Below are 6000 nucleotides of genomic sequence, written 5' to 3'. Positions count from 1 at the left end.
CAAGTGTTCAAGTAACCACATTCATAGAAGAAACATGGTTTTGTTAAAATGGTCCTTAGGGACTAGTTAATAGATAAAAATTCTAGAAGTGAAACTTCCATTAGATGTCTGACAAGGTGGTCAACTTTTCTAGGTCTCTGTTTTCTCATACTGACAAATTAGAATGGTGTGCTAGATGTTTACTCATTTTTTTTTTTACACTATTCTATGGTTTGGAAATTTATAACCCCCAGATAGGGATTAAAATAATTAAAATTCTCTATTCTTACCCAAAGTCCTATTGTTATATTAACTATGATGATAGAAATACACCTCTGTGAAAGAATATTCTTAATTCAGTTAAACGAAGGCTTTCAAGAATCCCATGGTTAATAGTTCAAACTGAAAAAACAATTCACTTCAAATGAAAAGAGAACATTTCTAAAAAGGCTATGGATTTCTGGACATTTAGAATGGATCTTCTCCCACCTTTTCTTTTCTTTCTTTCTTTTTTTCTTTCTTTCTTTTTTTTTAAGATTTTATTTATTTATTTGACAGACAGAGATCACAAGTAGGCAGAGAGGCAGGCAGAGAGAGGAAGGGAAGCAGGCTTCCCGCTGAACAGAGAGCTTAATGCGAGGCTGGATCCCAGGACCCCAGGATCATGACCTGAGCTAAAGGCAGAGGCTTAACCCACGGAGCCACCCAGGCCCCCCCCCCTTCCACCTTTTCATTGCTCTTCTTCCCACTTCAGGAATCCCAAAGCCAGCATGCTCTTCAACTTCTTATTTCTGGATTGTAAATACATGGGTAACGGTGTTAGAGTATTCACTCTGAAACCCCCACGGTCACAGTCTTCAAGTAGTGTTTATAACAACAACAACAACCCCATCTCTATTTAAAAATAATATTTTAAAAGAGCACCGTAGAATTTTTTAAAGAGATATCTTAAATAAAAAATTATTGCTAAAGGAACTCTCAAAGTAGTTGATAGTAAAAGACATTTTCTATATTTCTGAGGACAAAATTCCTTAAGTTATTATATTTGAAACAAAGAAAATCTGATTTAGTTAACAGTTATATTCAAAAAGGGTTCATTTGGAAGATACCATGTTCTAGGCACTCTGGAAGATGCTTGATTTTCATCTGGCTTAATCTTCACAGTGATACCGTAAAAAAAAAAAGTATTACATATTTTTTTAGATTATGAAAGTGAGCATTGGTAAATTTACTTGCCCAAGGATTTAAACTGAGTCTTTGGCTCTAATTACACAAACAACCATCATCTGAATTCTTTTTTCCCAAGAAATTAAATTACTCACGTTCTCACAGTTATTAATGGTGTGTTAACCAAGTATTATCTAAGGGAAGCTTTACACTAAAAAGAACAAATGATTTGGAAGCAATACATCAAAACAGCCAGCCGATCTGTTGCAATTAGAGAAGTTGTGTATAAATGGATTCACTTAGGTAAGCACTCTCCTTATGGGTTTGCCCATGCCATAGTAATTTGCTTAGCTAGCCCTTTTTTCAAGAGATAGTATAAAGATAAACATCAACTCACATCTCAGCAATTACTGGATTAATTAAGTCCATATCAGTTTGGATTTATCTTTATGTCATTATGGAAAATGCTATAATTATTATACAGTAGACCCTTGAACAATGTGCTGACACCCCCATGCAGAAAAAATCTCCATATAACTTTTGACTCCCCCCCAAATTTAACAACTAATAGCCCGATAACATAAATGGTTGGTTAACACATATTTTGTATGTGATATGTATTATATATTGTTTTCTTATAATAAAGTAAGAGGCAGGACCTTAATGGCTCAGTTGGTTAAGCGTCTGCCTTTAGCTTAGGTCATGATCCCAGGGTCCTGGGATCTAGCCTGCATCAGGCTCCTTGCTCTGTGGGGTGTTTGCCTCTCCCTTGCCCCCCCCTGCCACTCCCCCTGCTTGAACTTTCTCTCTCTCTGTCAAATAAATGAATAAAATTTAAAATAAATAAATAAATAAAGTAACCTACAGAAGAGAAAATTTTATTAAGGAAACCATAAGGAAGAGAAAATACTGAAAATATAGTACTGCACTGTATTGATTGAAAAAAGACTGTGTTTAAGTGGACCAACACATTTCACATCCATGTTGTTCAAGGGCCAGCTGAGTCTATATTCTAATATATCAATTTGTCTTGAATGTTGAGGTTGTTTGATATTAGATCTATGTCTTGAAACATGGTAAAGTTGTTCAGAATACACATTTGTCCACTTTTCAAAGTTCAAAATAAGAAAGTATATTTCTGATTTACATGAACAAGTTAATAAAGCTTTACAATCTTAAAATATCTTTTAACACTCAGAGAACTCAGAAATCAGTGCCAAAGCTCCTATTTTAACATCCAAAAATGTCCAAAAGTGTGGGCGTTAGATTGATTTGCTTCTCTTTAAGCCTGTCTGATTGATTAATGAAACATTTTCAAAGAGAGAAATGTCTTGCTGCGTGGTTTTTCTGGGCCCTGCCTGGAAGAAGTAAACCTTGGGAGGAGCGGTTTATCAGGAAGAAGAATGAAGCTTTTCACCAGCATTGTGTCTACTATTCAGCACCTTCCTGATTGCTGGAACCAAAATGCTGCAAAGGCCCAGATACTCTGATGTGGAAACGCAGGACCATATGCTTACTGTCTAGTCAGAGAGGAATAGTCCCTTTCCCTTTAGCCCTACACAGAAAGGCATGGACCAACAGTGTGATGGGAAAAACCAAGTCGCAACTTGAAAAGCAAAACAGAGAAACCAACGGAGAATAACAAAACAGAAAAACAAACCCTCTAAAGCGGAGGGTTTTAGAGGGAGAGGGGTGGGGGGATGGGTTGGCCTGGTGATGGGTATTAAGGAGGGCATGTATTGCATGGAGTACTGGGTGTTATATGTAAACAATGAATCTCGGAACACTACATCAAGAACTAATGACATACTGTATGGTGACTAACATAACATAAACAAAAATAAAATTTAAAAATCACATTTTAAACTATTAAAAAAAAAGCAAAACATAAAGAAATACCTTAATTAAGTGTGATTTAATAGAAACAAATTCATATTCATCAGCACACCATAATTGTAGCTTATTTCCCTGCCAGCAAGAAAATGGATCTCAGCAAAGTCTGTCTGTTGAAGAAGACTGGGTGTACTCTTATCCTTGACTGACTACGACCTGGATTGAGATGAAGCATATTCATCAAAAAAACCTCAGCTAAGAGAGTTATCTTTCCATTTTTTCAAAGATCTGTCTGATGCTTCGTGGAGTGACTTCATAAAAGTTTGATCCTCTACACACAGTTCTCTATCCCAAAGGACTGTGGGAAACAAGAATGAACCAAAATATCTCTTACCTTAATTGAAAACTGGACAGGAAAAAATTTGAAGGAATACCACTCTTTCTGGGTCTCTTCAGTGAATAAAAGAAAGAAAACAAAATAAAAACAAAAACACATACCTCTAGGTTCAGTCATCCTCCTGTTTAAATCTCTGAGAATGCCCTTACTGATCTATCTTATTCCCCAGGAAACACCTGCCTCTCCAGTTGGCCCTTTGTTGGTTAACAACAGTGTGTCAAGGGGAAATAGAATTTCCTCTGTGTTAGATGTTTCTTTGTTAGAGCTGTATCACATTCAGGCATTTTTCTTTCCTTTTTTTGATGGAGGAAAATGCAGGATGTTGAGAAAGGACTGATTGACATCACCAGATTACCTTTGAATTATAAAGCCATTCCAGTCCGATCACTAAGGCTGAGTATGCCTTAGGCTCAGAGACTTAATTGGAGTTTTCTCTTGCAGTTCCATTTCCTTCTTGAAGGTTACTGAATTAGAGCTAATAGAGAAAGAGTATTTCAGAACATTCCATTTAATTTAGTAAGATTGTCCATTTTGTAATATTCATGTCTCTCAGCCCCTTCACATGCACTTCTTATGTTGATGCTTCATTTGCCATTTTGGGGGGGGGGAGGGAGAGGTGCATATAATTCCATTATCAAATTTTCCTTCCCCTGCAATGTCTTATCCATTTTGGAGTTTTAGGGGATTGTGCTTATTTTTGTTTTTAAACTTTTGAGTAATAATGCTTATAAGTACTTTTTTTAGTATAGTAAAACTTTGATAGTGCTTCCTAAAAACTTCTTGGGGACTGTAAGAGGAAAGATTTACACCCAATAGATTCCCTTTCATACCTTTGTTTCCAGTGATATTTGAAACTCCCATGCTTATCCTCAATAATCAGAGTGCTGATGGCTTTGACTTTCAACTACTCTGCCTTGACTGTAGAGTCTGTGGTCATCTTTATTCCATAATCAGGAATGAGAAATTTTTGTGATGTGCAGCAGTAACTTGAAGAAGTTCCAAGGGGATGAAAAACACAAAGGGAGAATTAATGTACCTACATTAACATAATATAATGAATATCTTGTTGTTGTTATTGTTTCAAATGAAGCAAAAATAACACCTCAAAACAAATTAGGACAAAATGACAAAAGGGTCAAAACACAAAATTCATTAGTTGGCCTGGAAAACACAAAAACAGACCAATAAAAATGATAGACCTGATTCCTGTCCTCATGGAACATATAGTGTAATTATTCAAATAATTTAAAAAACCAATTATTTATTTACAAACACAATAAATGGTATAAAGGAAATCATGAACTAAAATGGTTTTTATATTTTTAAATAACTGAGAAAATCAAAAGAATTGTCTGTGACATGTAAAAATTACATAATATTTCAAATGTTAGTGTCCATAATTATAGTTTAATTTTAATGCAGTCAAGCTACTATGACCCAGCAATTGTACCCTTTACCCAAAGTATACAAAAATACAGATTTGAAGGGGTACATGCACCCTGATGTTAACAGCAGCATTATCAACAATAGCCAAATTATGGAAAGAGCCCAAATGTCCATTGACTGATAAATGAATAAAGATGTGGTAATACACACACACATGTGTGCGCATGCAGTGGAATATTACTCAGCCATCAAAAGAATGAAATCTTGCCATTTGCCATGACGTGGATGAGCTAGAGTATATTATGCTAAGCAAAATAAGTCATTCAGAGAAAGATAAATATCATAAGATTATGCTCATATGTGGAATTTAAGAAACAAAACAGATTAACATATGGGAAGGGAAAAAAGAGAAATAGAGGGAGACAAAACATAAGAGACTCTGAACAATACAGAACTGAGAGCTGATGCAGGGAAGTGGGTGGGGGATGGGCTAGATGGGTAAAGAGTATTAAGGAGGCTATTTGTCATGACGAGCACTGGGTGTTATATGTAAGTGGTCAATCACTAAATTCTATTCCTGAAACTAATATTATACTATATGTTAACTAACTAGAAGTTAAATAAAAAACTGGGAAAAAAAATGAATGCAATAATGCTCATTTGCTTGCATACTGTCTGTGGCTCATTTTGCACTATAGTGGCAGAGTTCAGAAAGACCAAATGGCTCACAAAGCCCAAGATATTTGTTATCTGGCTTTGTACAGAGAAAGTTTATAGACTAGTGCTCCAAGGAAATGAATTTAAAAGTTGGTTTTGTTCCCTTGGTAAAGGAAATACTGGTTGCAGTACTTATAAAAAGAGAGTCCCCTACCTTAGACCTTACTACCTATAGACCTTACTTCTATAGAAATTGCAGATACTACTAGAACTGAATAAATGGAAATAGAAGAAAATTAACAGTTTTTCAGGAAAGCTTATTTGAACAGCAGAGAAACCTAGACTGAGGATTTGTATTATTTAATAAATTTGCAGTTTTTCTCCTGAACCATCTTTCTATAAACACATAAATATGCATACATTTATACATATATAATTGAGTCTAATTTTGATACTTTTCTTCAGATCAGGTTCAATCTATAATAAATGAAATTGGTTGACAACTGGTAGATATTACCAGTCTCATTGAATCATTATTTTATTTAAATGTGATTGTGTTTATGCCATGTGCGGTTTTTACA

Source organism: Mustela putorius, unplaced genomic scaffold (assembly GCF_011764305.1).
Source record: "Mustela putorius furo isolate JIRA1106 unplaced genomic scaffold, ASM1176430v1.1 tig00000242_pilon_pilon_pilon, whole genome shotgun sequence".
In the NCBI taxonomy this organism is placed as follows: Eukaryota; Metazoa; Chordata; class Mammalia; order Carnivora; family Mustelidae; genus Mustela; species Mustela putorius.
This window is presented reverse-complemented; position numbering follows the sequence as displayed.